At 43.8% G+C, this 22,129-nt stretch overlaps 1 protein-coding gene and 1 long non-coding RNA gene across 5 annotated transcripts in view; both read left to right on the top strand.

Moving 5' to 3' along the window:
* FHOD3 (formin homology 2 domain containing 3) overlaps window positions 1–22,129 on the top strand; it is a 640,284-nt gene that overhangs the window by 231,115 nt on the left and 387,040 nt on the right. The window lies entirely within an intron of this gene.
* LOC109313971 lies at window positions 1,238–21,549 on the top strand. The gene is made up of 3 exons (XR_002102190.1): window positions 1,238–1,248; window positions 1,773–1,775; window positions 21,280–21,549. It is a non-coding gene; the product is annotated as an uncharacterized LOC109313971 (long non-coding RNA).

The following is a 22,129-nucleotide window of genomic DNA, read 5'->3' as shown; positions in this document are numbered from 1 at the left end:
GTTTGTTAGCTCTATGTTAAAGGGCTCTTCTGTGTCTAGGGTTGCAGAGAAAAATTACACTTGTCACAGGATCAGCTCCTTGAAAGCTCTCTAGCCTTTCTCTAACAGAAGAGCATGGCTGCAGAGCCCTTAGATCATGTGACAAATTAACCCTCATTATATGAGGGTTCAAATGAAGGAACTCCAAAGCCAAGCACCTTCATTAACTTCTTTCTGCTTGGGCAGCTCAACCCAGCCCCACAACATGCTGCGCCCTCCTTCCCCCGCAATGCTGTCCGCACAATGGGGGGGGGGAGCGAGGGGGAGGGGAAGGAAAGGGAGGAAGCTTGGGCTGGGGTTTATCCAGCCTGTGCTGGAGTAGGAGTAGATTGGAGCCCTCCTGAGGCAGGGGGGCTCCAATCCACCTATCCCCTTCCAGTGCAGGCAGAGCATGCCACTGCCCAAGCTCCACCCCTCCCTTCTTCCCCCTTCACATCATGCAGGTGGTACTGGAAGTGGGATGGAGGGGATGGGGCTAAAGGAGAGAAAATGCTGGTCTGTAGTTCCTTGGCTGGATCACCTCCAAATTGGAACTTAATCCCCCATTCTCCTGACCCAACAGAAAATGTCTGTTGGTCTGGGGGTTAGGGGAAGGTCTAACTCATGGTGCTTTCTGTGAAGTGCCATGAGTTAGGCCAGGGCATGCCTGTCAGTGCCTTAGGTGCCAGCTGTCTCTTGTAATACAATATCAGGATAAATTAAAATTAGATTTCTTCAGATATACTTATTTAATCCAATACAAGCAGTATCTTGATCTTGCTAGCTTGGTATGAAACATTATTTAGTTAGTAAGATCCTTCTCTAAAAGATCTTCATGTCTGATATGATTAAAAAATATTTGGGGCTGTTTCTCTGTTTCTGTCATGTTCCCATATATAGATTGTTAGCATCTATATGCTAGATGGAAATCTCAGAGTATATTTTGGAAATAACCAAAAAAGGAATGGCTGCTTATCTTTTTGGAACTGATTTGCTGTACTGTAGCTTTGTTCATATTTTTGGAGAAGCCATTAATCTTCTGATTGCATATTTTTTATTTTGTATATGTGCATAATGGTTTACTATGGGCCCAGTTCATCCTTCAGCTGCCAGCATTCAATTCTTGTTGATTTTGTTGTATGTTATGTAAGTGAGAAAAGGGGCATTGAACCATAGAGTGACTTTTATTTATTTATATGATCTTCCTCCTCATTTGTATTGTGTTTTATTGTATATCCACCTTCTTCAGTTTCCTACATCAGTTATTACTGATGTGCTGGTCCCTAATAATTTAAACTGCAAGATGCATGGGGCCAGAGAGGATGCACAAACAAATGGGAATATAGCTCTGTTACAGAAGTGTTGCGTAAACTGCCCACACTATTCTTGGAGCAGGGACACACACATATCTTCTCCTCCCTCTTCCTCCTCTCCAACATCTTTTGAGTGCTCTCAACTCTCAAAAGAGTTATGTATGAATGCTGTCTTCCTCTAATCTGGTAGTTAGGGCACTGTCTTGGGAGAGTTACCAGTTTCAGCCCCATACCATACTCTCCTCAAGCAGAAGATTTCATCACTAAGGCTAGGGACAGAAGTTACACACAAGCCAGTTTAAGCAATCAAAGACTGGTTTAAACCTATAACAAAACAGAAGCTCAGTGGACATAAACCAGTTTCAAAATGGCTGAAACTGGTTTACTATAAACCTAGCTGTATGTAGTTGTAACAGGGTGAAAGACAACCCTGTACTAGAGGGGGTAAACCCAGGGGTGGGGCAGAGAGTGAGGTCAGGACAGGGGCGAGATTAATTAAAAAATGAGTCGCTGCTGATCTGCACACTGAGGAAGAGTTAAATGGCAAGTGGCAAGCTGGAAGGATAAAAGCAGAGGCATGTGAAGGGGATGTTGCCCTCAGGGCATTTGGAGACTGAACACGCATGGTGACTGGAAACCTCACTCCAACAACTGATTACATGGGTGAGGAAACCCATGGCAAGGGATCAGGAGAAGAAAAGGTGAGGAGAAAAAGTTACTTACCTTCAGGTTCCGATGAAAGCAGGATCGTGGTAAGTGGATGGATGCCTGCTACATCTGAAAGATAAAGGAAGTGGAGGGGAGGTCAGATCAGAGGGGAAAATGCCTCTGCTTTGCTATTAAGCAAAGCAAGAGACAAGGAGGGGGTGGAGTAAAGTGTAGGAGCGTCACAAACTGTGGTGATTATAAACACTCGTGGGGAGCACAATAAAACAAAATGTCATGTATCTTATGACTCACATGATTAACTACACTATCTCTTGGGGATAATTAATTTTCTTATTCTCCCAACATCTTAAGGTGTGGCAAGAGAGTCCCTGTGAGAAAGTATTCGGTATTCACCCTTACACCAGCCATAGTAGTATCAGAATTAACTGGTTTGGGTCAAACCAGTTTATGACATTTCTATCCCAGACCCCTTCCTGGTTCAAGTTAAATCACAGTCCCCTAGCATCCCAGCATGCTTTCCAGCCGTGGACTGGGATGTGCTGTCTGCTGGGGCAGTGAGAGCTGGCTGATGAGAGGGTAGGGGTGGCAAGCCTGGATGGGGATGCAGCCCAGTCTGTGGGGGTGTGGGGGGCTGCCCCCACAGGCAAACCCTGGCTGGGGTCTGGGGCCAGGGAGGGGGTTTAAACGCCCCTTCCCCTGCTCAAACTTACTGTTGGCTGTGACTGGACTACAAAACACAGAGGCACCTGGAAGCAGGAGGAGGAAGTCTAAAATGCATAAATCAAATTTAAACAGAAGTGAACAGCCATTTACCTTGGATTCAGGAAATGCAGCCACATGCCTGCAGTGGGTCAGGCCAGAAGCCAGGGGGCACCCTGCAGAGTAACCCTGCAGAGTCCTTCTGCTGTAATTCTGTACTGCAAATCCCAGAGAGTTCAGGGGCAGCAGGAAAAGAAAGTGACCACACAGACAGAGAACCATGCTCTAGTGCCCCCTGGCTTCTGGCCTGAGCCACTGCAGGCATGTGGCTGCATTTCCTGAATCCAAGGTAAATGTCTGTTCACTTCTGTTTAAATTTGATCTATGGATTTTAGACTAACTTGCAAAGACTGAATCGATTCAGCCTTGGGCTTTTTGACTGTCTACACTTAGCCTAGGATTCTGTAATGGAGGTGGGCAGTGGCAAACCACCACCAGCTGTGTTTCTGAATGAAATGGATCTGTGTCTGCTATGTTTTGGACAGATTGGTTCTGTCAGTGTATTTTGGTGTGTTCTGAGCACAGCCACAAAATCAGCCCTTTTAGAGGACTCACACCAGGGCATCTCATTTATGGAACTGGAATGCAGTTGAGTGCCAAACTGTTCAGCTTTGTGCAGGAGCAGCACTCTAAAGTACCTTTAGAAACTGACTGGTGAAAACCTTTATATGAGCACCCAAGTACACCTGTGCATTTGACGTTAAAGTTTCTGTGCTTGAATCAGAACTTCCTAGACCTTAAGTGCTGGAGACTTCAAGTGAGAAAGGAACAGTAGAAAAATCCCTGATCATACCCTGTTCACTCTCCTTTTCTGTATCCACTGTGTGCAATTGTGTGATACAGGATACTGGGAAATGGACCTATGGTCTGGCCCAATAAATGCCAGTTCTTATATTCTTTCTCTGCTTTAAAAAATTGGAGGGGAAAACAGCTCTTCCTATATTCCACCCTGTACCTGGTTTATATTTTTACACTGTGAACTTCATGATTAAGTGGCAGTTTTGGGGGATCAGAGTATGTATCTGAACAATGCTGCAACCCCAAAGACACTACAGGAATAGTTAATATATATTAACGATAGACTCACTTCTCACCCCCATTGTATTATGTGGCAGACTGCTCCAAGCCACTTCACCCTTTCAGTAACAGAATGAGTTGGCTGAGTAGTGTACTGTTGTGCCCCTCCCACACTTTGTCTGTGTAGTATGGGTGGAGTTTTGCCCTATATGTACATGGTCTTAGTATACAGGTTCATTGAAACAAGGTCATAGATCATGATGAATAAACAGGTAAGTTGGAATGAGCTGAGGGAAGTACCCCAGCTTGGGAACCTACAACAGATATTCTCATCTATACTTTCAGTTCCCTCTGAAATAAAATACACAGAATGTAATATACAGAATGCAATACAATATACAAAACAGCTTCAGTGACTGAAGTAGATTGTTTTTAACACTATGGATTTCTATTTGAAATCTCTGGGTTTATTTTTTGAATCATGTTAACGTGTTAACAGTGCTAACATCGTGTGCTACCCTTGAAAGGATCAGAAAGCACCTCAAGGTTGAGAATCACTGAGTTAACCAACCCAGAGGCAAAACTGGACACTTGAATGCCCTGGGGAGCAGAGGTACACAGGGAAATGTCAGTGACTGTGCTGCCCGCTACAGCAGGACTGGTTGGGTCTGCCACACAGCTGCTGCTATTTTTGTACCCCCACAAGGTCAGCAGCCAGGGCTGATGTCTCTGGACACCCCTTGTTCTTGACACCACTTCACTACTGCAAACACACCGTGTGCTCACCACAATATGGAATTCTCTCTGCCTCATCTCTTGGATACATTTCTCCTGGCCAGTTATTTCCTCATTTCCAGGGACAGTCTATTGAATGGCAATGTGTGTGGGAGCTGACAGACTTTCACAGTGCAGCTTAAGGATTGAGAAGCTATGGAAGCCATTGTTCATCTGAGGTGTGGGACAGCATTAGAACCCAGAATCCCAATAGGCCTGAGCTGTGAGGTGGTGGAGGTTGCTAAGCTCTGGTGGCCCTGCCTGGAATTATTGCTAAGATATCCTGTAGGATGTGTCGTCATGTTCATATGCTTTCCTTTTGTTTTTGCTTTGATCTCGTCTCTGCGGAGAGTTATGTTGCTTACAAGGAAAGACCCATCTTGAACTAAGAAGGATGAAAAGCAGATCAGCTCTCTTCACACATCTGGCTGCAGAGCCTTTGGCCCTTGTAACTAAAACTCTGAAGTTCAGAGTCCCTAAAGGCTTTCAGTGGTGCTAAAACCTTGTGTGCTTTACAAGAGGTATCTCAGGCGCACACACCCCCCTTCAGGAAATATTCCCTCTTAAAGTTTGCACAAAGATGCAGAACTTGACATGTCAGACCTAATTAGCTGGATCCAGTCCATTGGTCTGCATGCCAGTTTGTCTTATTAGGTGTTTGTGCATTTAAGAAAATTCCTTCCTTTTACTAACCTTGTCTAAATGTTCAGGCAGGACAAGCAGTAAATTAGACCAAGGAGCCATTATTGACTAGTGAGATAAGGGTTAGATTTCCTGTACTTGAGAATGTGTAAAGTATGATTCAGCCAGAGATGTGAAAGCCTCCCACTGATGTAAAATGTAGCTTCTGCTAACAGCAACAGAACAATCAGGGGGAGATGCAATTAAAAATGGGTAGGTTTGGGTTTATAAAGGTTTCCTTCTATTGAACTGATGTAAATTGGGATTGGAACAGATCTCTGTGCTTGGAAAGTGGCAGTTTAGAGATTGGAAATTGCTAGTTATGTTAATCAGAGCAGAAATAAGAGAAAGTACTGTTTCTAGGAATTTACCTAGTAGTCACTGGTAGGCTGGTGTTATCCTCTGGAGATGAGCTGTGAGTTGCCATTATGTTGGACTATATTATCCAGTATTCCTGCTCTCTATGAAAATATCCCCCCCCACAGTGTCGGTTTGTGGTCTTTGGACTGGTCTGGATTGTACTGTGAACACTGTAGAGTTCCATTCTCCCAGAATTGCCTGAATGTACCTTGTGTTCAGGTAAACACTTGAACAATTAAAATAAACGGCATCAGCATTTCTCCTCCCTGCCCTATCATGTACATATCAATGGTTGGAGATACCAGTTGGTGTAGAATTTATTTTTGCATTTATTCATCATGATCTTTGATGTTGTTTCAGTGAACCTGTACAGTTTACTTCTCCTTGAACCCATATACATATAGGCCAAAAACCCATGGTTACTACATAGGCCGTGGTACACTAACTGACAAGACTCATTCTGGTACCCCTCTCTTTCCTCACCCAGGGCAGGAATACAGCCCAGGTGTCCTAGCTTCTAGACACCCCCTTACTCACCAGCCTTCTAGTGGCAAATCAGAGCTGTGTAAGCAAGAAAAAAGTATTAACCCTTAATGTACACTGTCTCACAGCACGTTCTAACTGTTACATCTAGCATTTTGTATGGTCTAAGTGTAACATGTAACTTCTATCTAAATCAGGGATGTCAAAATTAAGGTCTGGATCAGGCTGGGCAGAACTTCCACTGCTCCTCTGCTGCCAAGTAGTCCAGCTGGCTAACCCAGACTGTGAGGCTCTTCATAGGCTGGATAAGCCCCACCTCCAAAGCTGGGGTGAACAGCATCATCATTAAGCCCTGTAGGCACCTGAACTTCTGAGCTTAACATTGACTTCACTTGCCCTGCCACCTCCCAAAGGAGTCTGCAATAGGACACCATAACCCAGAATTAGATGGTACACTATGTGATGGTGGTGTTAACCCCTGGGGATGCCTAAATCACTGTGTCAGCTCAGGAAGCCATGGGAATTAATACTGCCATGCTCACCCAGCCCCCTTCAGGATTCTTGTAGACATGATGATATGCTTCATGCCTGTGGATTGTATGTGTGTTGTTTAACCCCTGCTCCAAGTCAGTGGTGCCTAACCTTTTCACCTTGCAGGTCAGATGAGAAATGCCAGATGTATTTGCAGGCCAAATCTGACCAGCGGGCATGATCCAGCACGCAGGAGCAACACAACAGGGGCCTGATCCTGCCATGGTGGGGTGTGCAGCCTGACCTGATCTGGTTGCCTAGGGGGGCAGGTGGGCCAGTTGTGATCTGGACACAGGAGGTGAGGAGCAGCCCAACCCTGATTCACGGGGAGAGGAGGTGAAGCCACCCTGATCTGGATGTGTTGGCAGCAGTGGGGAGCAGCACTGCCCTGATCCAGACACAAGGTAGAGGATGGAAGAGAGAACAGCCTGGCCTAATCTGAATGGGCAGGGGGTAGGCCAAGCCCTCATCCCACTGCATAGCAGTGGCCTGTGTGAGGCTGGATCTGCAAGGGCAGATCTTCCACTGCTCCTCTGCTGTCGAATTTCCTCTCTTGGGATCCCCACTGACTGTATGGCATAGTGCTAGGGACTGGTTTTGTTTGGCATCTGGGTTGGGGGTTGAGCACCCCTACTCTAAGTGAATATCAAGTTAAGTAAGTCCTGAGGCCTCTGTAACCGTTGGGGCACCTTGGATGCTATAATAACTCTCTTTTACTCCACGTGAGATTAGTTGAGTTGCTTTGCATCATTGGTGTTTCTTCGGGTAGAATGACTTGGTGGAGCCCATGTCCTCTTCAGGTATGGATGGCCATTGGCTCAGAGGGAGCTCATCCATCTTTGACAGGTCTTGCTTTTAGTCCTTCTGTGTGTCTGCATACACTCCTCACCCAGGCAAACTCAGGTGGAGGCACCAGTTTACTTGCTATCAACCCAATCATGGAACACACTGAACGGGTTTACATGGTACCAGAGAGAGGCCAGGCCCGACAATCTAAGTGAATATAATGATGTGCATATTTGTCATATTTGAAGTTGAGTTAGGTTCTGTGTTTTTATAGAACTGTAAGTGAAAGAAGTTTTCCAAGGTTTGTTACTATTTTTGTAGTATACCTGTAGTATACAGTAAATACTGAACAACAACAAAAAAACACATATATCTGATGTTTTATTAGAAAGAGATGATTTTATTATTGGTCCTTAATGATTAAAGTTTCAGTTTATGTAGAGGCTGATTCTGACAGATGCACTGAGTTGTAGATACCAAGCATTCAATGGACCTGATATTAGAATCTAGCCCAGGGTTTGGAAAAATATGGCCCATGGGCCATATCTGGCCTGCCAGTTAATACTGTCCAGAATGCTAGCTGCTACCGAGAGCCTGAGGAAGGAGGGCTGCACCACACACCACTTCACCACAGCCAAGGCTGGGCCAGGCTAGGCCATGTAGCACTCAGACTCCTCTGCTCCCCTGCATCTGTTCTCCCACGGCTTCCTGTTGGTACTGCATAGTCTTGGCACCGTGGGTGCTGGCAGCTGGGACCACACAGGACAGGGCATAATACAGCAGGCCAAGTAGCAGTCCTGCCTGCCCCCCTTCCCCCCCCCCGCCCGCCATCATAAGCCACTGCCACTCAGCTGGCAGGCTGGATAGAATGAATTGGCATCTTCCTACCCTCTTGTCCTCCTTTGCCCCCAGCCCTCAACAGCTCACTAAAACTTCTTGAATGGCCCTCCAGTCCAAATAATTGCCCATCTGTGATTTAGCCAGACATTTTAAAATAGAGCTTTAATGCAACTTTTCAGTTTCTCCTATGTTTGTTGTTAATAATATACTACAGTGGCGGAGGAGGGTGTTCCTCTCCTGTGCCAGGCATCACAACCTTCTAGTGAATAGAGCATCACACTCAACACTTTGTGGGGTAAATATTGTGACAAGTTACCATACTGAAATCTAGAAGTTATTCATGTTGCCCTCTCTAGTGTTTGTAGCCTGCAGTGGTTATAAGCCCTTGCTACTATTACTCAGTGTGAATATTACACTTTTTATTTTAGCCTGTATTTTTAGGTCTCTGTAATAAATTGGTCAAGTCTACATAGTGATATTAGTAGGCTGTGTTTGCAAGGTGCTAATAGGGGGAACAATAGTATATTTCAAAGGCTAGTGACTTAATATGAGTCACTTGTGATTTTTGGAAAAAAGGTATCCCAAAAGGTTATCTGTCACTTGAAAAAATGTTTTGAATGCTTTAGAACCATGTTTAAAAAACATCTGAAAATAAATCTGGGGTTCTTGTAGACTTGATCTGTATAGCTCTGCTTTCAAGCTCTGTGTCTGTGATTCACCCTGAGACCATTTTGCAAAGTTGTTCTTTCTTTCCAATCAGTTCTGGTAACTTGTCTCCCATTTTTTTACAAATGTTGGCTGGATTAGTTGTTCAGCTTTTTTAATGAAAGCAAGATGGGACGCAAATATCACCCAGCTATGTGAGATACTGTATTTACTTCAATAGAGGAAGGTTTTCCCCCAAATTGGTCTGTTAGAAAAAAGCCCCTTGTCTTATATTTGCATGCAGGGAATCCTCCTTAAATGCACTGTCTGTCAATACATTGCTGTAAAAAGCAGCATATACTCAGTGGTGAAGTTGATTAAATGCAGCCAACACTGAATACTACTAAAAATCACATGATCCATGGGATGCATCCCTACAAGTGCACATGTGTGATTTTCAGCACCTCACAGCAGTTTGAGTTGCCCCTAACTGCCCATGGCGCATGTGCAAACATTTAGCACAGCGGGGTTTTTTGACACAGGGAGATCCTGGTGTAAAAAAAAAAAAAAGCAGCCACTGAAAAAAGTGTGGTGCATGCGGCAGCAGTGTGAGCTGTCAGACAGGGAGTCTGGGAATCCAGAGCCACTTTCTGGCTTCCAGGCAGGCTCTGAGCAGCTGTCTTGGCACTGTTGCTGCCCTGGGGGGCCCACAGGACCTCAGGTAAAGCTACTGGCGCTGGCACAGATGCTGGCCTCAGCCTCCTCCTCCATGCCTGGATCACTTTACCACTATTTGTCCCATGGAAAAAGTGCATTCCTGCTTGTGTGTATTTGCAGAGAGGCATCCATGTTGGGCAAATAAACAAGCTGATGGGAATCTTTTTTTTTTTGTCTGTGTGGCCCTTAAAAAAAAAAAAAGGGCAGTTGTTCCTCTAGGAGGCTACAAGTACTGGGCCTGGAGGTATTGCAATATCAGGCAAATATTCAAAGGCTGGAGCCAGCTCTGACACCCTCTGCTGGTGCCAGAAATGCTGAGGGGAATGTACCACAAGGATAGCTTAGTGCAGTCATCTGACTAAGATATATGGTAGTGCCCATTGACCGCAGTCCCCATTAGTGCCAACTCTTTTCAAGTCATGGTGAGCCACTGCACTGAATATATTTCTACTTCCTCTTCACTCCCATAGCTGATCTGTGCCTCTCTTTCCCATTTCCAATGATTCCTGTTTATTTACTGGCCTTAAATGTCTGGCAAATATTATGAACTGGGGCCCAAACAGTTCACCCAGTTCACCTCTGTCACCCAGTTCACCTGTCACTCCTTCTCTCAGCTTATCACATATCATTAGTGTAGCCCTGTACTTCATGAAGTAGAGCCAGATAAGCTTGCTCTGTACCTCAATTTATATAAATTTTGGAGGATTCCAGGACACGTGACAAGAACACTTGGTTCCAGTCATGAGTGGGGGGTGCTAATTAGTATATGAATCTTTTATATAGGGTATCTGGAGTACACACACATGCTGAGGAGTACTGAGCTGTGGGGTCACACTGGGTTAAAAATATGTTGGCTCTGTTTGGGCCCAGCCCAATGGAATATTTGGTAAATCATAAGCCTCTTGGTTCTAGACTAATATCATGCATAGTTTGTACTATATTTAAGTAGATACAAACAAATGTGCTGCTTAAAAGTGTTTATGGAGTACCTGGGCTAAAACTTGCAGCAGTTTCAAAAAATGTAAAATGTACCAGTTCTAAATGAATTAAATTTTATGGGTACCATTTGCAAATTACTACAGGTATGTGTATTTCAAGGCCACTGTTTTCAAATTTGTGTCTTATTTTTATGGGCTCAGGAGAATATGGTCTAACTATAAGAGGTGGGGATGTAGCTGTAGGGGAAAGAAGTTGGGGAGCGGTAGAGGGCAAAGGGACTACATTATGCCCCAGATTTACCTTCCTTGTTGTAACTGTGGGAGGGGAACAAATGCAAGGTATACCTCCAATGATTAGATTCTGTATCTGATAAATACAGTATTAGATATTTGCTTTGGCACAGTATTGCATCTTAGTTCAGGAACTAAAAGCTTAAATAAATTATGTACACAGGAGCTTAACGAGATTCTATGTGCCTGCTGGTTTGTAAAGCTGGGCTTAAAAATAGTTTGCTTTGTCATCTGGTAGCACCTGTGGACTAGTCTGGTTTTTGTCTGCTGAGCAGTGGAGAGTTGCTGAGTGAGAAATGTGCTAGCTCCTAAACTGGTTGGATTGCTGTTTTACATGCTTTATGTTGTAAAGGTATGTGCATTTGGCTCTGGAGTTCCAAGCTGGTACTTTGAGTTTTTTCAGGTATCAGTATGATAAATGATTTCCAGGTTGCTTGCTGGACAGAATGGCACCCAGTGTAAAAGTGGTAAGAAGGGAAAAAAATGAATATCTTAATACTAGAGGTGCCAATATAAAGAAAATTGACTATATCAGAAATCAGCACGATGGCCAATAAATTGGCCGATAAATGCCCGTGCATGCACACAGTCGCAGCGCTGCATGCAGGCAGTGAGGTGCACAGCCCGACAGCTTGGAGAGCTGTGTGCAGTTGGTAAGTGTGTTGTGGTGGAAGGGGAGGGGGCAGGGAAAGGAAAGAGGGGGCAGATCAATGCCCCCCGCAATGAGGGAGGGAGTGGGGCTAGGGTAGGCACTGGAACCACCCCAAATTTCACCATAACCCCCCTCCCAGCACTGCCAGTGCCTGACCCGAGCGCAATGTGCCCAGCCCCTCCTCCTCCAGGAAGAGCCTGGTGTGGCCCCTGGCTGCAACCCGCAGCTGCAGCCCGCCTTGCACAGATCTGGACACACACACACCCCTCCATGCCCTCCCAGGGTGTGCGCAGCGGTGGGAGCTGCTCCCCCTCCCCACGCACTCTGGACGAGCCACGGCTCCATCCTGCACTCTGCCCCACCCCGGCAGGGCAATGCCTACCCCAGTTCCTGCCCCACTCCCTTCTTCACTGTGGGGGGCGTTGATCTGCCCCCCCACACACCTTCCCTCCCCACTCCCCATCTTACACTTACCAGCTGAACCAAACTGCATTGGAAATCGGATTGGTATTGGCTGATATGCCTTCTTAAAAATCAGCTATCGGTTTCGGCCCCCAAAATCTCTTATTAGTGCACCCCTACTCAGTACAAATTTAATGGGGAAAATTAAGTTCTTGCTGTAAGGATGCAAGTTCTTACTGTGGGCTCTCTTTGCTTATGACATATTTGCTGACTTACCTTGGCATTAGGAAATTTTGCAATTAGTCACCATTGTTTTGTTTGAAACAATGTTAATGTACACATTTGGACAGCTTCATTCATAAATTTTAGCTTGCAGTTCAGTATATTGGTACCTAACTAGCTGCATCACATGAGAAATATGTTGAGAGTTGTCTGTCTGTCTTTGTTTCTCTTCCCCCGTGCCCCGGGTTTTTTTTTTTTTACTTACTTCCTTATTATCTAATAGGAAAGGTGCAGCCTTTTCTGCTCTTCCAAAAATTGAATTTTTTTAGATCTAGGTTCTTTTTCACCTATTATGTGTTTAAACGAGTTCCTGTTCTGCCCTGCTAGGGTCTGAAAAAGCATTAATGCAAAGATGATGGGTTCTCCCCACTTTCACCATTTTTAATAAGTTAATCTTAAAGCTAAGATGAAGATATATTGTACTAGTAAATGTTTTCAAGAGTTATCTAGGACTCAGACAGGGTAAAATAAGGTCACATATAGACACGTAAATGGCACAGAGCATAATAGTACCAGATCCTGTTTGTTCTACCTTGATGTACACAAACGACCAGTACTTTGGTTTTATGTATTTTTTTGAAGAGCAGTAAGGAGTTAGAACCAGACTGTGGTATTACTTCAGTTCTGTCCCATTCATTAAAATAGTGGTTCTTGTCTAAATGTGTCTTAGATTTCCCCCATGTAACACCAGCCCAGTCAGTCTAAAACAGATGATCTATAAGGTTCACAACACAAGGTTTTATAGGTTGCAAGGGCTTGGTGGGGTAGAATATAAGCCAAACAAAAATATAAAGAGTCTGTTGTGTTCTAAGTGCACATATATGGCTTTTTCTAGGACTGTTTTGCCTCAAGGCTGTTTGGATAAATCCAGAATGCCACAGATTAAATTGTGCCTTGTGGGAAATAGTGGCTAAGCCTCTGGGAATGTAATTTTATGGCACCTGCTACCATTTTTCAGGTTGCAGTTATGTTGCAAAAGTGGTCCAGGTGCCTTTCTCTTTACTGATGAAGGCTTGCCTACAGACTGCTTTACATGGGTGTGTGCGCACAACCCCTGGTCTACCAGCAGTGATATTTTTGTCTTCCCAGGCTGTGACTTTTTTCTTTGTGCAAAGCATTGCTGGAAACTTCACACTAGATAAATGGAGTGTAATAGAAAAAGGAAGCTGGATGCTTTCCAGGATGAATAGTATTGGAAGTGCTGAATTTCTGACTTAAATGATACTGAGAGTGTGCTTTGTAAAAAGAAGTTTTTGGTTGAAATATTTATGTATTGCCATTACAGTGCCTACAGTAAACGGGAAAGTCCTTTATTTGCTTGTGGGGAAAAATTAGTGGGTGTTCTAGTATGGAGGAATTTTTTCAGTTGTCACCTTGATAGCGATGTAGCCTTAGGGTAATGAGTTAACAGAGGTTATTTGGAGAATGGAAAACAGTGGAAAAAAATATCAGTAAAGGAAGTTTTATTGATCAGCTTCATACTGTTGAGTGATGAGATGGGGGAAATGAGATGGCAGTGCAGGGGGGAGACCCAGATTCCAGAACTCTATTCATTTCATTTGTATCACCAAAACTAATTCCTGTGTACAAGTCAGCAGACACTATAGGGTGCAGGGGCTGGGCCTGGGGCAGTGCGGGTGCTAAGGTGCACAGTTGATTGCCACTCGCAGCACAGCCCTGTCAGATTCCAACAAACCTGGAAAGTCTGCTAAATAACTTGTCACACAAGCATGAAAAAGGAAGGCAGACACTGGAGAAGCCATATTAGCCTATGTTGCATCTGAAACAGTAGAAGGAAAAGCAAAGTTAATGAAATGTAAAGGTGCAGAAAACATGTTTAATTTCAAGATAAGGAAATGTTGCAAGCTTGAGGATGTCATTTAAAATTGACAGTATTAAAACATACATATATGTATATATATATATATTCAGCATTTATCCCACAAAGACACAGGAATCTGAGCTAGAGAGATGGATATATTACAGGACTGCTTCATTTCTGACCTACTATACCCCAGCAAAAGAAAAATTGCTGAATATCTTAGTCAAGAATTGAGGCCACATTCTAACTTCACTCTGTTTCCACTCTCAAGTGCAGTTCCTGCAGCAGTGTGCCTGCAAGTACAGAAATAGGTAGCTCCTGATTCACAGCAGTGAATCTGTGCATCAAGCTTGCAGTCTGATCTTGAACGGCTTGGGGTTTGTCCTTCTTTGACCATTACTTGGATACATTTAAATAGGTTGTACTATATTTCAGCTGTTTGTGTGAATGTGACAAAACTCCATCCCTGCTGCCTGCATACTGATCTTTTCGTTCAAGGTAATTAAAGCTTTCTGCCTGTCTTGAAGTAAGTAATTTTTGACTGATATTCACTCAGTTTTAGTCAACGTAAATTTTGCAGGTTTACATGATACCAGATAGCAGACTGAGAGAGGCCAGGCCTGACAATCTAAGTGAATATAATGATGTGCATATTTGTCATATTTGAAGTTGAGTTAGGTTCTGTGTTTTTATGGAACTGTAAGCGAAAGAAGTTTTCCAAGGTTTGTTACCATTTTTGTAGTATACCTGTAGTATACGGTAAATACTGAACAACAACAAAAAAAACACATATATCTGATGTCTTATTAGAAAGAGCTGACTTTATTATTGGTCCTTAATGATTAAAGTTTCAGTTTATGTAGAGGCTGATTCTGACAGATGCACTGAGTTGTAGATACCAAGCATTCAATGGACCTGATATTAGAATCTAGCCCAGGGTTTGGAAAAATATGGCCCATGGGCCATATCTGGTCTGCCAATTGATGCTATCCAGCATGCCAACTGCTACCAAGAGCGTGAGGAGGGAAGGCTGAACCCCACATTACTCTGCCAGAGTCAAGGCTGGGCCAGGCTGGGCCAGGTAGCACTCAGTCTCCTCTGCTTCCTTGTATCTATTCCCCTGGCTTCCTGTTGGCACTGCGCAGTCCTGGTACCGTGGGTGCTGGCAGCTGGGTCCACACAGGACGGGGCATAATACAGCAGGCCGAGTAGTGGTCCTGTCTGCCCCTCTGCCATGATAAGCCACTGCTACTCATCTGGCGGGCAGGACAGAATGAATTGGCATTTTCTTGCCCTCTTGTCCCCGTTAGCCCCCAGCCCTCAACAGCTCACCAAAACATCTTAAATGGCCCTCCAGTCCAAATAGTTGCCCACTCCTGATTTAGCCACATATTTTAAAACAGAGATTTAATACAACTTTTCAGTTTCTTCTATTATTTTTGTTATTATTAATAAAATACTATGACAGGGTGGTTTCCTTTTATGTGCCAGACAAAAAGGGGTTTTCTGGCTACAGTCATCACAGTCTGTTTCTACCAAATCTAGTTGAGTCACAATAGGAAAGAAGAAAGTGTGCACTACCTGCTCTAACAAACTGACACTTCCATGAAGAATTTGAAGTGGACAATCTAGGATCATGACTAGAGATTTTTTTTTTTCAGTTGAGACAATAATCAGCAAGGTGGGGTTTTTTTGCTGCAACTTCATTTAAAATATTATTTTAAAGGTACTGCATCAGGAAAAATGCACAGCATTACCAATAGCCTCACAATATAAAATAACAGGCTGGCATTGTTTGACATTGGAAGTTCATTTATAACTATTGTCCAGCTTGATTTCTGAGGAATGATTTAATTATTTCATAAATATTTGGATATTTTTGAGGTTTTCTAATTGAAAACTTTAGTACTGAAGCTCACTAGCAAATGAGGCTGGGCTATAAAACAATAATGGACTTCGTGTAACTGAGGTTTAGAGATAAACCAGAATAATAGATTGTGAGCACAGACTGATCATTACAACAAATAATAATATTCATCTGAGGTCTGTGGTTTGCAGTACATTTAGGATTACATTTCAGATTGTTGTGGTAATATAATTCATTCTATCATTTGAGGATAAAACATTGATTGATCTTTCACTTTGGAGGTTGTAGCAATGCAGTCCCCAAAACATGCGTTTTGCTAGCAATCAAGGAAATGCTGGTATTGTGAGGGTTAAAACTTATGGAAAAAATCTGTAGGTAGTTTAAATCTTCACTTTTGGTAGAAATTTAAGTTCAAAAGTATCTTCCTCTTTATTTTGTCTGAGGGTATAACTTGGATACATGAAGGAGGTTGTCTGGTCACTTTGTAAAAGATAGTTTGTGGGGGCTGTCATTAAGATTTCCATGAAGAATATGAACACTACACCAGGAGAGAAACACCTTATTCCAAAAGTTATGTCTGATGTTTCAGGGCCCCACAGTATGCCAAACTTTTTATGGCCCACCTAGAAGAAGACTTCCTCGAGAAACGTACCATCAAACCTTTACTATGCCTGAGATACATAGATGACATCTTCATCACCTTCTTCACCTTCAAGTCAGCCAGCCCTGACAGTTTACACCCCAGGGTACTCAAGGAGCTGGCTAGCATCATAGCTCAGCTTCTGGCACGGATCTTCAAAAAGTCCTGGCGCTCAGGTGAAGTGCCCAAAGATTGGAAGAAGGCCAACGTGGTGCCTGTCTTCAAGAAAGGGAGAAAAGTGGATGTGGCAAACTACAGGCCCATTAGCCTGACTTCTATCCCGGGGAAGGTCTTAGAAAAGATTATCAAAGAGGCCATCCTTAACAGACTGGCTGATGGCAACATCCTGAGGGATAGCCAGCATGGGTTTGTTGCGGTTAACTTCTTCTTGACCAGTCGTATTTCCTTTTATGACCAGGTGACCTATCACCTGGACAAGGGAAAAGAGATTGATATCATATATCTTGACTTTAAAAAAGCCTTCTATCTGGTGTCCCATGATCACCTCTTAGCAAAACTGGCTAGCTGTGGCCTTGGCCTCAACACGATCCACTGGCTGGGGAATTGGCTCCATGGTAGAACCCAGAAGGTGGTGGTTGATGGAAGTCAATCATCATGGTGCCTTGTGACCAGTGGGGTCCTTCAAGGCTCTGTCCTTGGGCCTACACTGTTCAACATCTTCTTCCACACCTGAGGACAGGAGGGTGATCCAAGCTGACCTTGACAGGCTAAGGAAATGGGCAGAGGAGAACCTGATGGTGTTTAACACCAAAAAATGCAAGGTTCTCCACCTTGGGAGGAAAAACCTGCAGCATCCTTATAGGCTTGGCAGTGCTACACTGGTTAGCACTATGGGCGAAAGGGACTTGGGGACATGATTGACCACAAGATGAATATAAGACTTCAATGTGATGCTGCAGCTAGTAAAGCAAGCAACATGCTGGCTTGCATCCATAGATGCTTCTCAAGCAAATCCCAGGACGTCATTCTCCCATTGTACTCAGCCTTGGTGAAGGCACAGCTGGAGAACTGCATCCAGTTTTGGGCTCCACAATTCAAAAATGATGTGGAGAGGCTTGAGAGAGTGCAGAGGAGAGCCACACACATGATCAAGGGTGAGGAAAACAGATGTTATGATGAGAGGCTGAGAGCCATGGGACTCTTCAGCCTGGAAAAAGGCAGGCTCAGGGGTGATCTGGTGGCCAACTGTACGTTTATCAGAGGTGCTCACCAGGATCTGGAGGAATATCTCTTCACCAGAGTGCCCCAAGGGATGACAAGGTCAAACGGTCCTCCAAGACCGTTTCAAGGTGGACATAAGGAAGAACTTCTTTACTGTCCGAGCCCCCAAGGTTTGGAATAGACTGCTGCCAGAGGTAGTTCAAGCACCTACTTTGAACGCCTTCAAGAGACAATTGGATGTTTATCTTGCTAGGATCCTGTGATCCCTGCTGACTTCCTGCCCCTGGGGCAGGGGGCTGGACTCGATTTGCCAAGGTCCCTTCCAGCCCTAATGTCTATGAAATTTATTAAATCATTTGGACCGAAACCCTGCACTCTCTTACTAATTTCCATCAAAAATTCAATAATCATCACCCCTCCATCGGACTATTGCTTGAATACTCTAACACCAGCATTTCTTTTTTGAATACCATGATCAGTATCCAAGATGGTAAATTCAAATGCCCATAGATAAGAAACCAACATACAGATCTATACAGAGCCAGCAATCACCCTAAACACACCATGAAAGCTATAATTTACAGCCAAGCTCTCAGATATCACTGAATTTGTAGTGAGATGAATACCCATGATTGCCACCTCAAATCCCAAAAGGGTCTTCAGGCAACAAGGACGCTCCTCCAGAGAGATAGATTGCACTTTTGAAAGAGCCATTTTGATACCATGTGAAAATCTGCTTCAGTACCAAAAGAAAACCCCCACAAATTGCACACCATTAGTTATGACATACTACCCTTCCCTGGAACCTACATGGAAAATCCTCAAACAATTGTAACCCATACTAGAGGAAGACCCCATTCTTAATGATATCTTTCCAGAACCACCCATCCTAACCTTTAAACAACACTGAACCTTGCTAACCTCATCACCATAAACAAACACTGTATGACCCAAGCCACACTCAATGGATCTAAGCCATGCCAGGTAGGCGATGCAGAACCTGCCAACACATCTACACCTCCCCCACAATAACAACACCCCACAACAGAACTATCACCATTTCTGGATCTTACACCCGCACTGCCAGAAACATTCTGCATCTCATCCAGTGCACCAAATGCCCAACGGAAAATATGTAGGAGAAACAAAACAACAACTGTGTACCAGAATGAGCACACAATGAAAATCTATCAAAGACAAGAATACCCAACTACATGTGGGGGCGCACTTCTCACAGGACAATCACTCTTTATTCTATCTCTCAGTTCTAATCCTCGTAATCCTCGTAGGTAATTTACAAAACACCTTTCATAGACACGCCTGTGAACTTCACTTCTTAAATCTACTGGATACAAAAAATCATGGACTCAATATAGACACTGGATTTATGACACATTACAACATGCCTGATATCTGATTCATCAGGTATCTGCCTGACCTCTTACATTCTTCTTTTCCCCCACCTTTTTTCTCCTTCCCTCCCCTACTTTTCTGCCTTTTTGTTTTCCTGATTTCCAACTATTTCCTTTTTTATTGAGAGCCTCTTTTTTACCTTGAATTATTATCGCTGCAGTGTTTCCCTTTGGCCTTTCCCTCCTGCTTTCTTCACCCTCCTTTCCCTGTTTTACCTTTTGTTTTTCTAAGTGCTACTTATATTTTCACTGACATACTGTCACACTTTTAGCTTCTCTCATTCCTGTTTCCTGATCTCTTAACTATTTCCTTTTTCACAGACAGCCTCTTTTCTACCTTGTATTATATCACTGTTTTCTCCCTTTGGCCTTTTTTCCCCTGCTGTCTTCTCCCTCCCTTACCTGCTTTACCTTTTGTCTTTGTAATTTCTGCGTATTTACATTTTCACTGACATCCTGCCACACTTTTAGCTTCTCTCATTCTTTGGAGTCTGAAGAAGGGTGACTGTACCCAAAAGCTAGTGTAGAACTTTTTTCCAAGTACTCAGTAGGTCTAAGAAAAGATATCACATCGACTCAATGAACCTTGCCTGCCAATATTTTATTGATATATTTCTAATTTTAAAGCAATTTGGAAGTCTACCAGTGCTTCAATCATTATAATGAAATGAATCTTAAATATTTATACATTTTAGCATTTGATTTTTTTATTTTTTTTTAACCATGGAAAATCAGAACTCTCCCTGCCCTCTGCAGCTAAACCCACATTCTGGAGAACGAAGTTGTCCCCCTTCCTACTTTGTGGCACTGAGCAGTCCTGATATGCTGTTGCCCCTTACTCCCAGGCCACATCCCCCTGTACCCTGCCGGTGCCACTCACTCTCAACACACAGCCCATGCCCCTCACTCTTGACCCACATCCACCCTCCCCCAGACCCACAGTGTGAGGAAGGGGGTGGTTGTGTGGGGGAGATGGGGAGGGGACAGGTGACATGGGAGGGTGGGGGGCATGTGCCCCCAGATTTCTGCACCCACAATGGGGCTCAGGCTGTTGGGCAGTAGTGGTGGTACAGAATTGTGTCCCCTGCTGGTTCTGGGTGGGTGGGGGGGTGCCTCATCTTGGTGGCCATGGTGGCATGGCACTCCCTTCCATGTTTGGTCCCACTTGCCTGGCTGCAGAGGCAGCTCCTACCCAGCCTGACCGCAGCCCCATGCTTCAGTCCCCACTGTGGGCACAGAAATCTGGGAAGCATATGCTTCACAAGCTAAAATTTTTAAACCAAGATCCAGAAAGAGCTGCTTTTAAAATCAAATCCCTTCGTAGTCTCAAAGTTTTTCTGGCAGACTATTGTAGAATATTTTGAAATCTGATACTATACATATTATATAGGTTTATTCAATATTTAACATTTGAAAAATGGGAGAAAATTGTTACTCTGAAGTATTTACCAAGATGTGCCCTGGAAACTACTTTTCAAACTGGCTCTAATTATTCACTGGTTTAGAACATTGTATGCATTTATACAAGACAGCAAAACAAACAAACAAACCCATTTCAGGATTTGCCATACAAAGTTAAAGGTTAAAAAGGCTGTAAGTGCTGTCCTGAACAAAACTTAGTTAGGGATATAATTGTTTCATATGACTGCTTTGTTGTATGAATGGTTTTCTAGAGGTAACGTAGAAAACTTTAGAGTGACAGTATTTCCTGAGAGTAACATTTTGTATTTAGCTGCAGTTCTAAGGCTAGCCGTGGATGACAAAGTCTGACTCCTGTACAAAAAGGCCGTGTTCCAGATCTGGTTTAAGTGATCAGAAAGTGGTTTAGATCTGTGACAGAACAGACATTCAGTGCATGTAAACCTGTTTGAAAATGGCCAAAACCGTTTTGAGATAAACCTGGTTGAATGTAGTATCAGCCGTAACTGATTTGACTCGAGATGGTTTATACAGTGTCTGTCTTGCTGCTTTGAATTAAATCAGAGACCCCCAGCATCCCAGTATGCTGTCTGGGATGGGCTTTACTCTGCTACCCCACCCACCGCACTGGCAAACCCTGAAGATTGCAGCTGGGTTTTGCCAGCCCCAGTCATACCTCCATGGCTTTCCTGCAGTCAGACAGAGATGGAGTTAGTTCTTGCTTCTGTCCAGTTTGCCTACAGCCAGGGAGGGGATTAATTTCACAGCGAGTCCCAGAGCTGTATCTTAGCATAGGTGAAGATTTTTGGGAGTTCCCTGTTGTATGTTTTGCAAATTGCTGTGTTCAGTACATACTTGCTTCAGAGAAAGGACTTTTCCCCCATCCCTACTCCTCAATCTGGCAGCAGCTCCCTCCCCCGCCAGGCTGGTGACTAGCGTCCTGTGTGTCATGCTAGCCGAGGCTGGGGCCTGGCCATGCCCCTCCGCTCCAGTGGGGGGGGTGAGAGCCCTGGAAGGCATCTCTCTTTCCTCCTCTTTGGCAGTGGCTGGCAGGCATGCTCTAGCACCCTGGCTTGAGCCACTGCAGGCACGTGCCTGAATTTCCTGATTGAACAGAGAATGTCTGTCCAGTTATTAATCAGTTTAAGATCTGCAGTTTAAACTAACCTGCAAAGATTTAATCACTTCAGGCTCGGTCTTTTTTAATGTCTGCCTTTAGCCTGGCTGAGCTGCATCTGGTTCCAAACAGCTAGATTTTTTTTTGCTGGAGAATGGATACATTGTGGTGAAAACCACACAGCCAGTTAGGGTAGGAGAAGTAGGATGTGTCAGGTTTTGGAATTCAGTTTCCTCTGACTCAGTCTTTTGAGGTTAATAAGCACTCATGCTGATTTCTGTGGAAGAGTTTTCTAATGCTTTATACTCTGCTATTTGTTGACCACAGGAAACCATTGCCTGGAAATAACAGAAGAAAGAATTTGATTCTGGTTAATTATAAAGTTACAATGTAGCAAAAGATACAGTACATGGTCACACTGATTATATTTTCATATTTTAACAGCTATTTTTTCATTATTGTTTTGTTTATGAAAGAATGATATCAAACATTCCAGGATTCCTTTTCATTAC

Source organism: Crocodylus porosus, unplaced genomic scaffold (assembly GCF_001723895.1).
Source record: "Crocodylus porosus isolate Cpor-Errol unplaced genomic scaffold, CroPor_comp1, whole genome shotgun sequence".
NCBI lineage: Eukaryota > Metazoa > Chordata > Crocodylia > Crocodylidae > Crocodylus > Crocodylus porosus.
This window is presented reverse-complemented; position numbering and strand designations above follow the sequence as displayed.